The 21,946-nt window shown below is 33.3% G+C and overlaps 1 long non-coding RNA gene across 1 annotated transcript; it reads left to right on the top strand.

Annotated features, from left to right (window-relative positions):
• Positions 1–9,252: 9,252 nt before the first annotated feature.
• Positions 9,253–21,629, top strand: LOC139490593 (uncharacterized). The gene is made up of 3 exons (XR_011656366.1): positions 9,253–9,435; positions 18,019–18,083; positions 21,108–21,629. It is a non-coding gene; the product is annotated as an uncharacterized lncRNA (long non-coding RNA).
• Positions 21,630–21,946: the final 317 nt, after the last annotated feature.

Raw genomic sequence — 21,946 nt, 5'->3', positions numbered from 1 at the left:
TCTAAATGCAAATTGATTCGGAGATATAGGCCAAAATCTGCAATTCAATATTATGTTCTATTTTCAGCCATGGCAGCCATCTTTGTTGGCGGGCCAGGATGTCGGACACATATCTTAAACTAGATACCCTTATGATGATTGTGGCCAAGTTTTATTAAATTTTGCCCAGGAGTTTTTGAGGAGATTATGATTGTGAAAGTTAATGAACGACAACGACGGACGACGTTTGATGGACGCCGCCAAGTGATAAGATAAACTCACTCAAGGCCTTTTAGGCCAGGTGAGCTAAAAAGGGGAAGGAGACAACTCCACAAAATTAATTTGCTAAACACAGACTCGTCATCAGTGAAAGAAAAATATCTCTTAGAATTGATCTCATTCACCTCCCCCTTTTTTATTCTTTCATTTCATTGACTAACAAAGGAAAATGGCATTTCAAATACATTGCCCCCTCCAAAAAAAATACCCCAAAAAAAACCAAACAAATCAAATCAAACATTATCTTTCTAAATTGTAAACTTTGAAACCCCTTAAAGATCCTAAAATTGAATAATAACACCCAAAATACGGTGTAATTTTAAAGTTAAATGAATACAACAGAATTCCCAGTTATTTGATCTCTCTCAATAGAGCTCGGTGGCGGATTTAGGAGTGGAGTGTCCCCGATCGGTCTCTTTACTCAGACAAGTTCATTGTCAATAAAAATAATAAAATATTATATAAATTTTGTCATTAAATTACGATTATGATACTACAAAAATTTTGATAAAATGTGAATGTTCTATTGTTTAATGGTTTAGAGTCTATGTTTTATCCGATAAAACGGTCTTCTATTCTGAATTTAATGTATTTTTTAAAATGTTAGCGTATCGCGAATAAAACAGGCAGTTAGTATTTGAAAATAAATAAATATAGTTCAAGATATATACTTACGTCCCGATATATTACTTATGTAAACCACGATTGCACAAACTTGCGCGAGAATTGACGAAGCAAGTTTTTTTTTTAATATTAAGATATTGAGACTAATCATAACTGTGAATCATCACCATGCATCTGCTATATATGTCTCATGGTTTACTCCCATGTTAGGGGTACAGTGTCATGGTCATGATGGTTGTAGCTCTTAATTTCTGCGTCATTTGGTCTCTTCTTGAGACTGTTGTCTCATTGGCAATCATACCACATCTTTTTTTTATATACTGAAAGTAAACCATCACTGTATATAATCACTATCAGACATGGGTACTCTTGACCTGGTTCCCTGCTCTTTGTCTAAGAAAAACAACATTACTGTAGTCTGTACATATACCTACGGCCAAGGGTACATATATAACCCTACCAGACAGTATACACCTTAAAATTATGTTCAAATATATTAAATCTATTGCATATAGCATTTATATATTGTATATATATATATATATAAAAAATGACTGCGAAAACTTAACCTTGCTCACTGATCTAGATCCGACTTACCAAATATAGTTTTCCTTTTTCTCATATTCATATGACAAAAATATATACAGGGTTGAAGCAGTCGCTGAACTACGAAAATTTGGGCAGACACAATGAACATATGAAACTGCGTAGCGTAGTATATATGCTAATGCATATATACTTGTGCAAAAAGGTATGAAGCATCCAGGTTTCATATACTGAAATATAAAACTTCATACGAATAGTTTAGCACACCTACAGCATGTATGTCTCGCATTATGCTGTTTTGTGGAAAGAGATAAAAATTGTGCCAAATATGTATACTAAGTCACAGTGCTATCACAATAAAACAATTCGTGTGGTTTTTTTTTATATTTTGTTACACGAAATACCGTAAGGATTAGTCAAATCGTTTTGGCATATTTTTATTAAACTTTTTGCCAAGGAAATTAATTTAATTGATATAGTTTTCTTAACGTACAGTGGCGAATATTTCATTCCTATTCGAAAGGAAAATAAACGTTCTTTAAGGTGCAGAGAGAGAGAGACAGCTAGAGAGATAAAATTGAGAATGGAAATGGGGAATGTGCCAAAGAGACAACAACCCGACCATAGAAAAAAAAAAACAGCAGAAGGTCACCAACAGGTCTTCAATGTAGCGAAAAATTCCCGCACCCGGAGGCGTCCTTCAGCTGGCCCCTAAACAAATATATACTAGTTCAATGATAATGAACGCCATACTAATTTCCAAATTGTACACAAGAAACTAAAATTAAAATAACGCAAGACTAACAAAGGCCAGAGGCTCCTGACTTGGGGACAGGCGCAAAAATGCAGGGTTAAACATGTTTGTGAGATCTCAACCCTCCCCCTATACCTCGAGCCAAGTAGAAAAGTAAAGGCATAACAATACGCACATTAAAATTCAGTTCAAGAGAAGTCCGAGTCTGATGTCAGAAGATGTAACCAAAGAAAATAAACAAAATGACAATAATACATAAATAACAACAGACTACTACATGTAGTAGTTAACTGACATGCCAGCTCCTGACTTCAATTAAACTGACTGAAAGATTAAGTTTCATCATATGAATATCAGGCACAATCCTTCCCGTTAGGGGTTTAGTATCATACCATCATAACATATATGAGAAGAACATAATCTTTTTTACAAGGTGATTGTTTGAAGGCAACAACCATTTAACATGTTTAACTTTAAGGGGACCGGGTATTGTTTTTTTTTTTTATTCTTGTTTATTGTAAAATTTGTGTTTCAACAAATGGACACATTTATATTCTTTTTTTTTTTTAAACAAACGAAATCATTGCTTTCTTACGTAGTATAAACAAAATATTTTTTGGCAATACTCCGAATTAAAAATGAGTGTGTACTCCTATGAAATCAACAGCAGTAAATAAAGCATTAATTGGTATAGATATACATGTAGTTGAATACCCACATTAGGGGCGTATTGAGGGTCCAAGATAGGGGTGTAATTGTCCAAAATGGTGAACAAATTTAAATTTTAGCAAAATGTTGTATTTTTTTAACAGTAAGTGGTACACCCTCAACAAACCCCTCCCCCGAATCTGCCACTGGGCGTTTGTTGGATGCACATGCATTGTTTATATTTATCAAAAGAAAAATGCTTTGATTGATGCTCTCCATCTTGATGAACGATTAATAAAAGGTCAAGTATGAAGAAAACAAATCTGTTCCAAACTAAAGAAAGTTAGGTAATATGTAAATATGGCTAAAGAATTTCTTAAAATAATTAGCATTTTTCAGTCAACTGTTGAATTATTCATTTCGAATGCCTATGCAGGTGATCTTTCCCCATCACTAACGTCCATCTTATGTTATCGGCCGTCGTTGGCGTCAGTTGTTCGTTAACTTTTAAAACTATGCAATACGTCAAATTTAAGAATTTGAGTCAATTTAATGAGTAAGAATTTAGAAGCAGAAGTCGTTTGTGTCTAAAATACTCTTACATATTTCTTTATTATTTGATATTATTGACTCTGACCTGGCTTTCAGTAACTGCGAGTTGTCCCTGGGTTGTATACAAAGCTGTATTTTGTTGTTCTGGGGATGGATAAATACCCTGCCACTCTGTTTTTTGTTAAATGTATTTCTGTTTTGTATCAATCTGACGAGTTAAGCTCTTCTCAACAGATTTTTTTTCATATTTTTATGCCCCATTTATGGGCATTATGTTTTCTGGTCTGTGCGTCCGTTCGTCCGTCGTACCGTCCGTTCGTCCGTCTGTCCCGCTTCATGTTAAAGTTTTTGGTCGAGGTAGTTTTTGATGAAGTTGAAGTCCAACCAACTTGAAACTTAGTACACATGTTCTTTATGATATTATCTTTCTACATGTAATGCAAATTATAGATTGTTTCACATTTTCACGGTCCATTGGACATAGAAAATGATGGGGCGGATTTGGGCATCCGTGTATTATGGACACATTTTTGTTTTCTAATGTTGCTCTGTCATGTTTGTTACATCACTGTTCAAGGTTTGAGCCTTCAAACTATAGTTTAACCCTGCACATTCTGTATGTGCCTGTCCCAAGCCAGGAAGGAGCCTGTAAGTCAGTGGTTGTCGTTGGTTTATGTACACATCATTTGTGTTTCATATCTGGAATAAACTTCCGGCGGACATAAACAACGTGACCACGTCATTTTCTTCAAAATTTTGGGTTCGTTAGATATCAACTTGCTGTATACGACACAAAACAGTTGAACAGCTCGGTAAACCTCGCCCTTCGACTGTTTTCAAGCCTCATGCATACACGTTGATATGTTTCTGACGTGCAGTGACCGAATATTGTATAGTTCTACATTTGTTTGTCCATTGTTCGACATTATATTAGTGTTATGTAGTTCCTAAAATAAAACTAGTTCAAGTCTATCAACTGTTCAAACGCTTGCAATTAGTTGTCTTTTGTCATTTGTACATATCAATGTGTAGTTTTGGTTTTTATTATGACTGATTGTCCTGTTAATCGTACATTTGTATGTCAGTATCAACGTGTCTTTTCGCTGTTCGTGTCATTGGGTTGCTGTCTTATTTTCATTTTCACACCCCATACGTACCTTACTCATATATTTCGCAAATAAAGGATATTAATGCGCTAAGGCGTTGTGCACGATGTTCATACAACACGACGTTACACCAAAAAAAGGGACATCAAAGAGTATTTTTCTGAAATTTTGTCATCGATTAGTTAAATTTGTAAATTTTTGTGATATATTTGTACCATGAATTACCTCAAATAGCGGAAATCTATTTAAAACATTTACCCTTAATTCACCTAAAAATTCTGTATTGTCGTAAGAAATGTAGGAAGGAAAAATGGGATAAAGGTAAACGGTTTCCCAGCAATATATTAAAAGGATCTACTAGTATATCTATTTCATGGTACTTCCGCAATGTAACGAAAACTTCGCCTTTTACATATCATTGCATATAGAGGACTGTTTTGGTGTCTCAAAATAGAACATTTCATTGGCATTTTGAATGAAAAGTGTTAGCCTCTAGCAACAATAAATCGATTAAAGCTATAATTGATAATAAAAATAGCAAGATTTAATCTGTATCGAATGTATGTTCCGAGTCTGTCAGCAATCTGTGTCGAATGTATGTTCCGAGTCTGTCAACAATCTGTGTCAAATCTATGTTCCAAGTCTGTCGACCAACAAACTGTGTCGAATCAAATATGTTCCGAGTCTGTCAACAATCTGTGTCAAATCTATCTTCCGAGTCTGTCAACAATCTGTGTCAAATCTATCTTCCGAGTCTGTCAACAATCTGTGTCAAATCTATCTTCCGAGTCTGTCAACAATCTGTGTCGAATCCATGTTCCGAGTCTGTCAACAATCTGTGTCAAATCTATGTTCCGAGTCTGTCAACAATCTGTGTCAAATCTAATATGTTCCGAGCTCAAGTCTGTTAACCATCTGCGTCAAATCTATATTCCGAGTCTGTCAAGAATCTGTCAAAGCTATGTTTCGAGTCTGTCAAGAATCTGTGTCAAATCTAATATGTTCCGAGTCTGTCAAGAATCTGTGTCGAATCTATATTCCGAGTCTGTCAACAATCTGTGTCGAATCTAATATGTTCAGTGTATGTCAACAATCTACGTCAAATCTATATTCCAAGTCTGTCAATAATCTGTGTCAAATCTATGTTTCGAGTCTGTCAACAATATGTGTCAAATCGAATATGTTCCGAGTCTGTCAACAATCTGTGTCGAATCTAATGTGTTCAGAGTATGTCAACAATCTGTGTCAAATATATGATCCGAGTCTATCAATAATCTGTGTCAAATCTAATATGTTCTGAGTCTGTCAAGAATCTGTGTAGAATCTATATTCCGAGTCTGTCAAGAATCTGTGTCGAATCTAATATGTTCAGAGTATGTCAACAATCTGCGTCAAATCTATGTTCCGAGTCTGTCAATAATCTGTGTTAAATCTATGTTTCCAGTCTGTCAATAATCTGTGTCAAATCTAATGTGTTCAGAGTATGTCAACAATCTGCGTCAAATCTATGTTCCGAGTCTGTCAATAAACTGTGTCAAATCTAATATGTTCTGAGTCTGTCAAGAATCTGTGTAGAATCTATATTCCGAGTCTGTCAAGAATCTGTGTCGAATCTAATGTGTTCAGAGTATGTCAACAATCTGCGTCAAATCTATGTTCCGAGTCTGTCAATAATCTGTGTTAAATCTATGTTTCCAGTCTGTCAATAATCTGTGTCAAATCTAATGTGTTCAGAGTATGTCAACAATCTGCGTTAAATCTATGTTCCGAGTCTGTCAATAAACTGTGTCAAATCTAATATGTTCCGAGTCTGTCAAGAATCTGTGTTGAATCTTTATTCCGAGTCTGTCAACAATCTGTGTCAAGTCTATGTTCCAAGTCTGTCAATAATCTGTGTCATATTACATATGTGTTCCGAGTCTGTTAGCAATCTGTGTCGAATCTATGTTCCGAGTCTGTTAACAATCTGTGTCGAATCTATGTTCCGAGTCTGTTAACATTCTGTGTCGAATCTATGTTCCGAGTCTGTTAACAATCTGTGTCGACTCTATGTTCTGAGTCTGTCAGCAATCTGTGTCGAATCTATGTTCCGAGTCTGTTAACAATCTGTGTCGAATCTATGTTCCGAGTCTGTCATCATGCACCATTCTTATTTTTGACAGCCTTTGATATTTTTTGGCAAATTTCACCACACGATTTGTTTATTTATCAAGAACATTTATTTATAACGTCAGAAAAAAGCGAGGTTTTTATCAGGTAAAAAACCCCACATTAATTGCTATAACAAATAGAAAATTAACTTGGACCAAATGACAACCGCTTGAAAAACGACTGTATCACGAACAATGAGGCAAATTATGTCATTACGTACTTTTGTAAAAAAGTTATTATTTTTATTTCACTTTATTGACATTTTTCTGATATATCTCACTTTCAGTCGTTGGGTTAGCGAAAAACATCGATGGACATTTTTCTTATTCCAGCTTAATATGCAGCCGCCGAGCCAAATGAAAATTGACAAAATGACGACTTTAATGTCACAAAGAACCGACACATGTCATTGTTCCCGCCAAGTTTCAGGAAGATCAGATATAAAGAAATAGGATCTCGCTACATACAGATATACATGACATAACAGTTAAAAAAGTTGTTCAAAAATGTAACGTTGGACATCCGTTTTTTTTCTACTTAGTTTTGTTGTTTCAATCCTTAAATTTACAAGATATTACTATGCATATGACCAAGAGCTATAGAACATAATTGAACACATATTCTGAATTTGTTTTTATAGTGGTTAGATAGTGCTTGCTAACATTTTTTCTTTATTTTAGCGGAGGAAATTTCGAAGATTCTCTTTTAAATCCTATGGGTTGTAGGAACAGAGTGCGGTAACGTTTAAACAAATTACATTTGCTATCTGTCCTCTACCGTTATGAACGTATTTATTCAATGAGCTTCTGAAAGCGACAAGCGAAAATACAAAAAAAAACCAGTTTCTATAACCAATTCAGTGTCAACTTTCATTTGTTTAAAAAAAAAAAAATTGGGGGCAAAAAAAGGGGGGGTGTGCAGTTTTTCCTGCCTCTCCTAATTTTGAGAGCCATTATTTCATCTTTCTTAAGAAGTATTTCATCCGATAAGAAATGTCGTTGTAACACTTTACAGTTGGAAGCCTCATATCTCGAAGAACATTTATTATTATATCTCTCAATCCATGTGTATGAACCATATGGTTTTCTAGCTGTCTAAACGGTGTTTGTAATTTATAGCGTGTGTCTCCCGCCAAAATACAGCACACGGTTTGTTTGTGAAACCTATACACAGTTATTTTACTCTTGGGATTCTTAATGAAGGTAGGTATATACTATTTTTAACATTCAAATTCATGAAGATATTATTTTAATAGTTTTTTTGTTAACCTTAAAATATTCTCATAGATGTTTTAAAACTTCAATAAGTATTAATTGAATAAATGAATAAGTAAAAATAATTATATATCAATACCCGTGTGTCTGGTCAAGAACAACAAAAATAATAATATAACATGTATAATCATGGTAATACTATTTCTGATAATAATAATAAAATAGACGATGATGATTATGGTGTGAATAAAAACATGCTGAAAGTATTTTAGTTTTAATAGCATACATGTACATGTAGTGCAGAACTTCACGGACGTATGATAAACTGATTATTTTGATTCTTCCGTTTCTGCCTTAGAGCAGACATTTTTATTAATGTTCTTCCTTTTTTTTTTTTTTTAATTAATATATATTTTTTTATGGCCAAAAGTTTTATTCATATTAAACAAATGATATTCAAATACATAATTATATATAAGTTATAAAATTAACTGGTGGGGAGGTTCGTGTTGCTCAGTCTTCAGGGTTGTGTTCTGTTGTTTGTCTGTTTTTCTTTATAGCCATGTCATTGTCAGTGTATTTGTCAACCTACGAGTTTGAATGTCAATTTGGAATCTTTCGCTTCTTTTTAAAATGTCTTTTTGGACTAAAAATCACTAAACATAATTGGCAATTTCGTATAATGACAACGAAAACTATGATATTACTTTCTGTATGATATAAGTCAAGAATTAAGAAACTTCAAAATGAAATGCGAACCGAAATTTATCAGTTAAAAGATTTATATTGGATTTGTTATACCAGTTCAGGGTCCAAAAGGGGGGGGTAGAGGTTCGGAACCCCTGGTTTTGGACGATCCATGCATTTATATGGGAACTTTTATTTGGAACCCTTCCCCCTTTTTCCTGGGTTGGAACCCCCTTTGAAAATCCCCCCATGTTCACATAATTTAGAAAGGGCGAAGTCGAAATGATGATTTACTGGTTTAATTATTGTATTAGTTAAGATATTTTGAGAATTAAACATTTATTTTTATAAAGACACTTTGTGAATGAAAGAAACACTTACCATTTTGACTAGTTCCATCTCCATAATTGAACTTCTGTCATAATAATGTAAAGTCTTCCCAAAGTATCACAAAAAGATGTAAGACTTGCTTGTAAAGATTTCACCACACTGGTTGATAGATATTTGCATTGTTGTTGTTGTTGTTGTTTTTAATTCCACAACACAGTATATTCCAAAAATTGTGTATGACTAACTAACACGGTTTCACAAGTATCAATAATTTTCAATTTGTAATTTGTTGATACGAAACAAATATTCAGTATGCATAATATATGTCTATAAGTTTTAAGATTATCATATGGCGTGCTAACATTTTTATATTCTGTAACTATATTTCCAAACGTATTTCAAACATTTAAAGTGGAACGGAAGTAGAGTAAGTTTGAAAATTTTGAAAATAAGCGACGTATACTCATTGGTTCAAAATTCAAATTCGATTCCAGGTCATGGAAGGCAATATTGAGAATGTAGTCAATATATTACGAAGAGGACGTTTCAAAGAAAACTGATAAAGGTGAGTACAAATATTGTATACATATTTTTCTTGTAATGGAAAAAAGGTTATTAGAAACGTAACTTTGTAGACGTAACTATTTTGTATAATCGAGAATGGTCGTAACAAGCCTTCCCAGAGATGGTGTCCTGTTAGTCCAAATAATTATGACGTCTGCCCCTGTCTGGCAAAGCTATCTTTTTCGGGGACGCCTTCCTACGACGAGCGTCCCAGATTTATTTTTTAAAATAGCCTTGCCAGACGTCATAATCATTTGGACTAGTGTCATGTTGTAGCGGAAGGAACTTTCACTTAAATATTTCGACAGATGTTTTCAGTTTAAAGTTCTGTTTTTTCAACTAGTGATTCTTGTGCATCATTTATATTTTCTGAAAAAACTAACAGATGGGGTTATCTCACCAAGCCGATCAATGTATTCGTGTACAAATCCAATTTTATAAGATTTTTTTATAAGAAGTGTTATTTATAGATATAGGAAGATGTGGTGTGAGTGCCAATGAGACAACTCTCCATCCAAATTATAACAGTTTAAAAAAGTAAACCATTATAGGTCAATGCACGGCCTTCAACACGGAGCCTTGGCTCACACAGAACAACAAGTTATAAAGGACCCAAAATCATGCAAACGGGAAAACCAACGGTCTAATCTATATAAAAAAAAATATAATTATAATTTCTACATATGCCTCTTGTTTTTTTGAAATTATAAATACAAAACTTGTCTGGTGTATTGCAAAAAGACAGCGAACAAAGACTAGAAGACAAACTTTAAAACGCATTGTGTCTGCAATTTACCAAATGGAAGTGTAATATATTGAACAAATTAATATATGTGACAAACACGTTTTTCAATTGTTGACAGGGGCTGATATCATGGCTATATAATTTTGCTGCTGCTATGTCTAAGCAATCTACACTTATTAAGGCACTTGTGAATATATCAAGTTTAATATTTTTCATGAATCACGAGATTATTATATGTATCTTTTTTTTAATTATGTTAGACAAAATAGAATGTCGTATTTAATGTACACACTATTTAGTTGTAATACTAGCGTCAATGATAAACGCAACTTTTATATGACAAATCAAATTCGTATAACTAAAGACTATTTTGAACATACGCGTAGCTACGTTTACGTCAAAACGCCCGGGCGTACACTTGAATTTGGTTAAAAAAATTTCATATAAATAAAAATAAAGGAATTGGTTCACAGTACATCAACATTTTAATTCTTTCTTCAATGGCTTGTAATTGCGAATAAAAGTGACGAAAATTAGTTTCATATTATTTCTGTCAAATTCTAAATCTACCGTTAATTCTATACTCTCTCTCCTTATTTTTTTAAGCAATTCATTATGAGCTAAGATTCGATTCAGTGGCGGATCCAGAACTTTTCAGGCTAAGGGAGGGGGGCCCGCTGACTGACCTAAAAGGGGGGGGGGGCTGGATCCGGCTATGGATATGTGACTTTCATTTTTTGTCGAGCCTTGACATTTATGTCGCGAAAGCGAGCTATTTTGATCATAAATTTCGTCGGCAGTGCCAATATTATAACTATGTACATGCAGGTTCATTACGTAGTTATAGTTTTAAGATAAATAATTTTGTCAAACATTTGTGAAATTTTACGGTAGCTGGACAAAAACTGTTCATGCTCAAACGAGTATCCAGAGCATAATGACGAAATTATATATATATGATGAGTTTTCCCGTATTTTTTTTTTTTTTTTTTTTTTTTTTTTTTTTTTTATCTTTTTTTGCCTTTACAGTCTGACGTTAAAATTTATTACATAACAATTACTTAAACCTTCGTCGAATTCACTTAAACTTTCTTGAAGTTTTTTTTCATGGTTAATTTCAGAAGCCATTTTTTTCCGTTTCTATTTTAGTTTTAGCGCGATTTAAGTCAGACGATCTGGTCACCGTTTAGTAACATATTGCAAGCTTTCAAATACTTGTAAGATTTAGTTACGTTGTTACATCAGATCGACAGATGCAGAAGCCATCGCTTTGCTAGGTTCAATTTCAGATGAAAACACTTTTCTGCGATTGATCCATCTTGTTTTCATAAAGTAAAATAATTCTAAATGAAAGACCACGCATACTGCTTCGGTAATGATTGAAGGTTATCCACGGCTCCCTTTAATCATAGTTTAAGGTAACTGGTTTGGACGTTTACTCCAAATTAAACCAATGACCGTCATTAGATTCATTCTAAATAGATTTTAAAAACAAAAATAGATTAAACATAAAAAAAAAAATTATATTGAATCTAAAAAATGTTGTTTTGGTGAGTTTTCAATGACAGGAATTTTATGACATTCTCTATTACTCTAAAACTTCCGGAGGCTTGTCCCTGCTTATCAACTTCCAGTATTTATTTTTTTTGGCCTGGAACCTTTTGGGCATTCAGGCCACCGAGGTTCGGGCGTACACGTAAAAATGACCTAGCTACGCCACTGTTGAAGAAATTGAATAATTGTTAGGAAATTTCTTTTTGTTTTATGAAATAGCAAATGCTATTAATCTTGCGAGTGGAATAAACCATTTTGGGAAATAAATATATTCCTACATGATGTAGTATCGTAAATTTCTTTGTTCTCTTCTCTGAGATTCCCACCTATATACAAGGGTCACTGCATTCATGAAATATATTTATTTTTCTATTTTATTTCAAATTTGAATTTATTTATATTTAAAAAAGTGAGGGAAAAAAGAAAAATGAACTTGTATTTAGTACACTGTATATACATGTGTTTGAACTGACAAGAGATTCAAGCATTAGAACATTTCTAAAATAAATAAACGTGTTGATAAAAAGGAGGTTGAAGATACTAAGGGATGAATTAATTAGCCATTCTTTGGTTTATGAGTGGATTAAAGTAATGTGGTTTATCATTGTTAAGATCGATGGACAGTATTTACCGCACCGCTTGTGGTTTCTCAATTTTTATATCAATTTGAAATCTAAAAACTAGTATTTATAAAAAAAAAAGAAGATGTGGTATGATTGCCAATGAGACAACTATCCACAAAAGACCAAAATGACACAAACATTAACAACTATAGGTCACCGTACGGCCTTCAACAATGATCAAAGCCCATACCGCATAGTCAGCTATAAAAGGCCCCGATAAGACAATGTAAAACAATTCAAACGAGAAAACTAACGGCCTTATTATGTAAAAAAAAAAATGAACGAAAAACAAATATGTAACACATAAACAAACGACAACCACTGAATTACAGGCCCCTGACTTGGGACAGGCACATATATAAATAATGTGGCCGTGTTAAACATGTTAGCGGGATCCTAACCCTCCCCCTAACCTGGGACAGTGGTATAACAGTACAACATAAGAATAGTATTGAAACAAATACTTGAAATATACACTATTTGATTATTGATAAGGACAATCTCTTGAGAATTTTTGCTTGTCTGATTTGACAATCCTTATCATTTTGTTTGCATTTAAATTATGATAATATTAGCCAAGAAATCCTCCGGCATACTAGAAAAATAATCATATGGACTTGAGCTCTTAAAATTGACTGCTGCTGACACTGAATTTCTATATAGAATTTTTTATCGATTTCATACATTTGTCATATGACTGCAAAAAAAAAATACGTTCGTATATTGCTATCACGTCGTCGTCCGAAGAACATTTGGGTTCCGGACAATAACTTTAGTTTAAGTGTTCGGATCTGTATAAAATCAAAACCACAGAAGGGAGGTTGGGATTGTATATGGGAGGTGATGGTTACATACCTATAGAAAAAAAAGGGCCAAAAAGGGGGCCAAAAAAAAGCATTTTTCGAGTTTCAGGACAATAACTTGTGTTTAAGTATTTTCATTGCTCGAAAATTGTACTACAAGGTTCAATACCATACGTAGAAGGATAGGATTCATTTTGGGGTTAATTGTCCAAACCGTTCAGGAATCAGGTGCCAAAAAAAGCATTTTCTAGTTTCAGACAATAATTTGTGTTTAAGTGTATGGATGTCTCTTACAATGTAAATTGAACCACAATTTAGAAAAAGAAAATTTCTTCAAACACATTTTTTTAGGGAAAGGGTACAAAAATATTTTTATTTTAGGGGTCGGCGGTCAAATTTTTCCCTCCGAAAATATGAGAAATTATTTGTACAAAGGCAACTACATTTTATCTAAATTTCATTTTCAGCTTTTTTTTTGTTACTTCTTGGTATTTCTTTACATATCTTGCACTTATAATGAGTTTTGATGATAATTAGTTTTATAAACAAATGCACGTGTCTTACTGATACAAGATAAGAATATGTGGGCAGTACATTGTGGTTAATCAATATAATCATTTCATAGCTTTATAACTACTGACACTTTTGAGATCATTATTAGTAGGTTTATCCTGGTGGGCGGAGTTTTGGCCATATCAGTAGCAACTGACTTAAGTTATAGCAAGGTCAATAATGATATAACATCTCCCGCCAGATCTGATTTTCGATGCATAGGGTGTGCATTTCCATTATATATTTAGAATAGCTGAAATGGAATGCTTTCTTACTGGTCAAAACCTAATTGATATATGATAATTAAAAGGCCAATCCTGAAGTATCTCCATATTTTACATGTGTGAATTTAATTGAATTTAATGGGGTGCAAGTAGGAAAATCCTTATTTAATCAATTGTCACACATTCATTGTTATCATGAAAATGAAGTTTTAAATGAAATTAGCTCATAGATGAGTGCCCCTATATTCCTGATTTTCACACATGTTGTTCCTTGACCAGTTATCTTCAAATTTTGTCTTAGATTTCCAAAAACATCAATGGAACAAATTGTATACTGGTATCTAATTAAATTAAGGTAGCACTACAGTCAGAATTTTCTGACTCCAACCAACAGTCTTTAAAGATTAATTTCTCAAAAACTACTCAAGGGATTTTTAAAATCTTTAGCTCATTATAGAGGTGAAATATTAATTCTTCTTAATCTGTAAATAAATTATTGGTATGAATAATCTCAAACTATAGCTCCTTAATTGCCAAAAAATCGGATGAAAATGACACATTCAGGTCAAATGGTAGTGAAAATTTGTTTTCATCGCTTTAATCAACCATAAACTATAAACAAAACCGTGTCTCAGATTTTTGATATATGCCTCCAGTAAGAAGATATATATTGATTTAACTGCTGGGTACCACACCTCATTTCACCTTTCATCTTTGGACAACTATAAATTCATTTAGAAACAAATTATCCAAAAACTGGGACATAGTATTGTAGAAAATACTCCCTTTAATCACATATATCAAAGTCAAACCAAAAGGGGTACCAATGAAGTTTCTATTTTCATTTTTTGCTAACAATTCTCATGAAAATTGTTCAGAGAAATTACCTAAAAACTGAATTTCCCCCTTAGAACCCCTATAAATGCATCATTAAAACAAAAGTTCCACTGAGAACACCCCAGGAGTGTCCTGACACCATTATTTTATCAATATAAACACACACTTTGTGTCTTTGATGCTCTAATACTGTAAATTTTGAATTATATGTGCACTGACCAACACTAACTTAGCATTTTGCGGGAGTTTGACGTCACAGATTTGACCAACATCTGTGATGTAGCAATTTTAAAATATAGACAAAGCTCCGCCTCTCTCGAGACAGTCTAAGATAAGAGAATAACAGGAATGACCAGCTGCATAATAACAATTTTTAACATCATTATATTCACTATAAAGAATGATTTCATTTGTATTTTAAAAAGAAATATACTATGAAATTAGCTAGAACATTAAAATTATGCAATAAAAGACATGTCCCAAAAAAGATCAAGACCTGATCCCCCTTGCTGGAAATAGACTGCCTCACATGATTCTTCAGTTTTATGGAATTTAAAAATTTCACATAAACTTAAAATTGGTTAAAGTGCCTGAAACTCCTAACAAAAGACAGATTCAGAGACATATACTTCTTGTTTGTAGTAAGAACCTTAAATGTTTAAAGTTTGTCAGAGGCTTTCAAAGATACTTTCACACTCTTATCCTTATATATATAGTTTTGTTCATTTTAGTAAGATTTTTTTCCCTTTAGATTTTCTCCTTTTTAATAACTTTCCCTTTTCACTGTTTACTTCAAAGCTATATAGATTACTTTGTTGCAATACACATGATACAATGAGATAAGACCACACTATTCTTCTTGTGGTCAGTGATTAACAGCTGGACACTGGCATTAACAGATGATTGACATATTAGACTCTCCTAAATGCCTATATATTTAGATTAATTACCATGTGCCTTTATTTACATAATTTCATTATCAATTTACTCCCTGTTGTGATTTGAAAATAGATTTTTGGATTTTTACAAACTGTGCAGAATAATACTTACTTTAAAATTATGTGATAAAAAAAATATCTTAAAAAAATCACTGTTAGACTGTAGTGCTACCTTAAGAGATCTCTTATGAATTGAGGTTGCAAACTTCGTTGAAGGTTAATGAGAGAATGAAATACAATAGAAAAAATCCGAGACACTCTTTTGGAGGTCAAACTGTGTTGTACAAGAATCTATAAAATATTTTGGTTTGGTATGAATAACAAAGAAGCTAATTTCATTCTAGTGTGAACATCCCAATACTTGCATGGCGCTTGCATTTATTATGTTTTTACGCAAAATGTGTATCTTGAAACATGAATTAATATGAAAATGAAGAGATGTGTATTGTAGTTTGTTTGGATCCTATATTAGTTATTTGTCTCTGTGACTCGTATAATTAAAGAACTGAAGTACTGAACATCGGATGACCGCAAGTTCTCGTGGATGGTCAAAAGCACTTGCCACAGAAAGAAATCACATCTCTATACCTGATACTGAGGTTAATGTACAGAGATAAATTTTTTTCTGAGACAAGTTCGAGCGTGGATGATGAAGAAATGACAGGAAATTCAAAATCATGTAATAACTATTATATTGTAGTGATAAAAATCAGTATACACTGGTTTGTTGTTATATCTTATATTAATATATCAGTTACATGTATATATAAAAAAAAAAAAAAAAAAAAAAAAAGTAAAAACACAAAAATACTGAACTCCGAGGAAAATTCAAATTTTCATCCATTTGTATATTATTATATTTTACTATACTAAAAATAGTGCAGTGCAATTGTATGGTGGACACTCTTCTGTAGACATTCGATTTTTTTTCTAAAGGATTGGATATATGAATAGGCATCCTTATCTTCCCGCAAACACAATCTTCTATGCAGAGTTACCGGTCATTGCCGGGATTGCCGCAACATGTTCTTGAGATATCTTCCGCATGCTTTGTGCATAGATATTTACAGCTTTTACATTAATGCTAGCAAGACAAATCTTTGTTTGGCTTGCTTGCTTTGTTTGTATCAGTGTTTGCTCAAGCATGGTAATTAAGATAGGCGGGGCTTCGGCTTGTATTCATCATACTTAGATTTTATTGGACGTACATAAGTCTGAGGTTAAGGACACTTAATTTTAAAACATCACATGACAAATATTCTCACATGTTTTCTCACCTGTAAAAATACAATAATGTGTCAATGAAAGAAAAATATAAACTTTTTTTCTTGTATAAGGCTGAGAAACTGGCCTTTAACATTAATTGACCTAATATTGTTTTTATAACATATCAATCTATTAGTTCAGTCAGTTATTTCCATGTCTGTCCTTCGATTATGCAACTCGAGAAAATATTCCAAAAAATGGGAAACAATTGTATCGAAGAGAAAATCGAGTGCACCTTTTTTATGTTAGGGTGTGTTTGAGATGAAAATTTTGTCTTGAAAATGTACAAAACAAGAGTATTTGATACATCATCTCGCTTCAGACTCTATCATTTTATATAGCAAAGCTACAGGTTGACTTTATAACATAAAAAAATCACAGTACTAAAAGATGAAATATAGGGGTCAAGTGAAATACCTATCCAATGGATCACAAAATCAGAGTAGATGTGTTCGAATAGCTATTTTACTAAAAGTGCTTGATGACAGTCTTTAAGTTGGATCTCTGAAAAAAAAAATTGTCTTCCGTTTCTACGATTGTGAAAATGAACTGGCGAAATAGGAAGATAATTTCGACGAAGTAGAATCCTGTCTGTATTGTATATTTACAGGTAAGGAAACATGAGAGAATACGTGTCATGTGATGTTTTAAAATTTAGTGTCCTTAACCTCCAACATAACGTCCAATAAAATGTAAGAATGATGTATACAAGCTGAAGCCCCGCCTATCTTAATTACCATGCTTGAGCAAACATTGATACAAACAAAGCAAGCAAGCCAAACAAAGATTTGTCTTGCTAGCATTAATGTAAAAGCTGTAAATGATTTTTTACTTTACATTACAAGGAATTTTATTTTGCACTCGTTTATGTGCGCGTATTTATCATGTTTAAAGATCGGTTACAAACCCGAAACGAAAGTTACGTAATGGAAATCTAGGCAATAGCAATACATCAGAATGCCCTCACGGTCATCGCGATGTAAAAATATGTTCCATACATTACATGTACTTTTTTAAAATTGATTTAAATATTGTATTTCAGGTTACCAAGATGATTTGGATGAGGAGACTGACCAGATGACCAATCTACACGAACTCAAAAGATAGGTAATCCTTATTAATCATTTTCAAATGAAAAACAAACAGAAAACATTATAACATTAGTAACTATAATTGTGCAACTATATTTGTTGAATATTTGTATATCTATATTTTGAGGCCTTTTCAAAGGTCCAAATAATTTTCTTGTTTGTTTTTTTAACCTGGCAGCTCTTAAATATTAATTTCTTTAAATAGTGTAACTCTTATGTTCATATCTTCTGTTTTCTAAAAAAATAACAATCAGATACTATATGTGTTTACAAAACTGATCATCTTCAAAACTCATTAACAGAGCAATTTATGGAAGTATATGTGTCGTCTGTGGTTGAAAATATTACTAGGTAACAAAAGCAACTGGAAAAGAAATTTGAAAAATCGTATTGTTATACCTGAATATCGCTTTTCTTCGTACATCAGACCACAACAACGAAGACCCAACCCCTACGAGAAATACATATACACAGACAAAAAGCAGAACATAACACATACTATTAGTCTAGATAGACGGTTTTGCTACGGGCATGACATTTTGTAAACTAGTGTTGCGTGTGCACAAACGTTTACAATGTACTCATCTATAATACAGTCCAACTTTAAAATAACTTGCCTAGTATCTTTGCAGAGACAATTAATGTGTTTTAATCAAAGAATATATTTCCATACAGACAAAGGTGCTTGTGGTTCATTGAATGACCGTCATGATCTCATTGCTTGTGGAGGGTGTTTGCCAATATCTCAGGATATGTGTCTGTCAAGATCGCGATGCTTGTGGTGTATGAAAATATCTCAAGTAAGTTACCGTCAAGTTCTCGATGCTTGTGGCGTATGAACATCTTTAAGTTGAGTGGCTGTCAAGGTATCGGTGCTTGTGGTGTTAGAACACGTCTCAATATAACTGACAGTTACGTTCTTGGTGCTTCCGTTATTTTACTGTTTCTCCAGACAAGTGACTGTTAAGTTCTCGGTGCTTCTGTTGTTTTACTGTTTCTCCAGACAAGTGACTGTTTAGATCGTGCTGCTTCTGTTGTTTTACTGTTTCTCCAGACAAGTGACTGTTTAGATCTTGGTGCTTCTGTTGTTTTACTGTTTCTCCAAACGAGTGACTGTTAAGATCTTGGTGCTTCTGTTGTTTTACTGTTTCTCCAGTCGACTGACTGTCAAGATCTTGGTGCTTCTGTTGTTTTACTGTTTCTCCAGTCGACTGACTGTCAAGATCTTATTGCTTCTGTTGTTTTACTGTTTCTCCAGACGAGTGACTTTCAAGATCTTGGTGTTTCTGTTGTTTAACTGTTTCTTAAGATGAGTGACTGTCAATATCTTGGCGCTTCTGTTGTTTTACTGTTTCTCCAGACGAGTGACTGTCAAGATCTTGGTGCTTCTGTTGTATTACTGTTTCTCCAGACGAATGACTGTCAAAATCTTGATGCTTCTGTTGTTTTACTGTTTCTCCAGTCGACTGACTGTCAAGATCTTATTGTTTCTGTTGTTTTACTGTTTCTCCAGACGAGTGACTTTCAAGATCTTGGTGTTTCTGTTGTTTAACTGTTTCTCCAGACAAGTGACTGTCAAGATCTTGGTGCTTCAGTTGTTTTACTGTTTCTCCAGACGAGTGACTGTCTAGATCTTGGTGCTTCTGTTGTTTTACTGTTTCTCAAGATGAGTGACTATCAAGATATTGGTGCTTCTGTTGTTTTACTGTTTCCCCAGATGAGTGACTGTCAAGATCTTGGTGCTTCTGTTGTTTTACTGTTTCTCCAGACGAGTGACTGTCAAGATCTTGGTGCTTCCGTTGTATTACTGGTTCTCAAGATGAGTGACTGTCAAGATCTTGGTGCTTCTGTTTTTTTTTTTATTGTTTCTCAAGATGAGTGACTGTAGAGATCGCAGCGTTTGTGCTGCTTTATTGTTTATCAAAATTAGTGACTGTGAGTCTCATTGCTTGTTCTGTTGTACTTCATATCCTGATGAGTGACTATTAAAAGATCTCTGGTTTTGTGTTGCTTTACTGTTTCTCAAGATCAGTGACTGCGAGATCTCGGTGCTTGTAATTCTTTTCTGTATCCGAAGATGAATGACTGTCAATATTTCGGTGTTGTTTTACTTTACTGTATCTCTTGATGAGTTACTGTGAGATCTCTGTGCATAGATGCATTATTGTATCTGAAGCTGAGTGACGAACAGGATCTCAGTGCTAGTGTTGCTTAACTGTATATTTAGATGAGTGACTGTCAAGATATTAGTGCCTGTGTTGCTTTGTCGTTTCTCGTAATCAACGACTTAGAAATTTTGGTTCTTGTGATTCATTATTGTATATCAAGATGAGTGATTGTCAATATTTGTCTTTGCTTGTGGTGCATTACTGTATCTCAAAATGAGTGATTGTGAGATATCGATGATTGTGTTGCTTTATTGTTTTCATGATTGACTGAAATATCTCAGTCATTATTGTATCTCGAGATGAGTGACTGTCAAGAGTATCAGTAATTATATCGGTGCTTGTGTTGCTTTGATGTATCTTAAAATACATGTACCGGTGTATGTGACGCATTACATAATCTCAAGACGGTTGACTTTAAGAAAATTTTGAAATTTTGTTTTTTACCGACCCAAGTTTATATTCCTGCTTAAAACCGGTAACCTCCTCAGTGTTTCCTGTAATTTCTATTGATTTTTATTGTGTGTAGATTTTGGTGTTAAGTGCAAATATTTGGAAGTTTAAATGATCTGAACTCATTTGTTCAGAAATCGATTCGAACGATATTAACTATACATTATTTTGTTGAACAGGTGTTTTGACATTCAGGATGTGGTTAGATTGCTGGTCTCCTCTTATATTTAATGCGTTTCCCTTGGTTTTAGTTTGTTATCCCGATTTTGTTTTTTGTCCATGGATTTATGAGTTTTGAACAGCGGTATACTACTGTTGCCTTTATTCATTGACATGTACCTCACTCCTCCTTTTATTCATACTTAATGTATCGAAGAAACTTTAAAATAGGGTGTTGACGTTTTATTTTCTTTCTTTTTCAGGCAACATTTCCTGGTTTAGAGAAAAACTGAAACACCAATATTGTGTGTACATGTTGCGATAAACAATTATAACAACACAACTCATTTGTTCTCTTGTTAGTTTGGAAATACAAGTTGACGTCGGAAAGGAAACTGAATGCCCTACAACATTGAAAAAAGTGTTATATATAGTGCTTCTACGTGTATGTGTGTGACTATAAATAACTCCAAACAAGTATCAGCAGCTATTACATCATGTATTAGGAGGATATGATCCAGAATATATACATATATATGAGGATAAGATTTACAAATCCTTAAAGTGTGAATATTGTACAAATGTACAAAATTGTCACTTACAATGTGCAGAATGTCTTACTTACTATAATATTCAAAGACGTGTACCAAAGTTTCCAGCTATAATTTTTCCAGACGTTTAAGGTCAAATTCAATTCTATTTGTATCTTTCAGTAATCATTCATAATCTTAATTGGACACATGACAAACATATTGCTGTTGTATGTGTGTACTTTTAATCAGACAGTAGCCTAAAATTAAAATTTATTTAATGTGCTTAAGGGAGTTTATTAATGTTTATCAAAATGTTTTTGTAATGAAAGGAAAGGATTTAGTGTTTACCAATCATTTGTCAATTTTTTATTCTACAAAGACTTTATCACAAAGCAACAACTCTCACCTCGCTGCAAGGCCACCACAATTAATTGAATTCATTTATTATTATAATATTGCTTTTAAAGTAGATGTATTTTCTTTTCATACGATATATACATGTCTATGTTTCGTTTTACCTTGTTAACACTAATGCCCTTACCATAATTCTAATAACACTACATTGTGTT

This window comes from Mytilus edulis, chromosome 10, assembly GCF_963676685.1.
Source record: "Mytilus edulis chromosome 10, xbMytEdul2.2, whole genome shotgun sequence".
NCBI classification, from domain to species: Eukaryota; Metazoa; Mollusca; class Bivalvia; order Mytilida; family Mytilidae; genus Mytilus; species Mytilus edulis.
The sequence above is the reverse complement of the archived record's forward strand: the minus strand, read 5'-3'. Positions and strand labels throughout refer to the sequence as shown.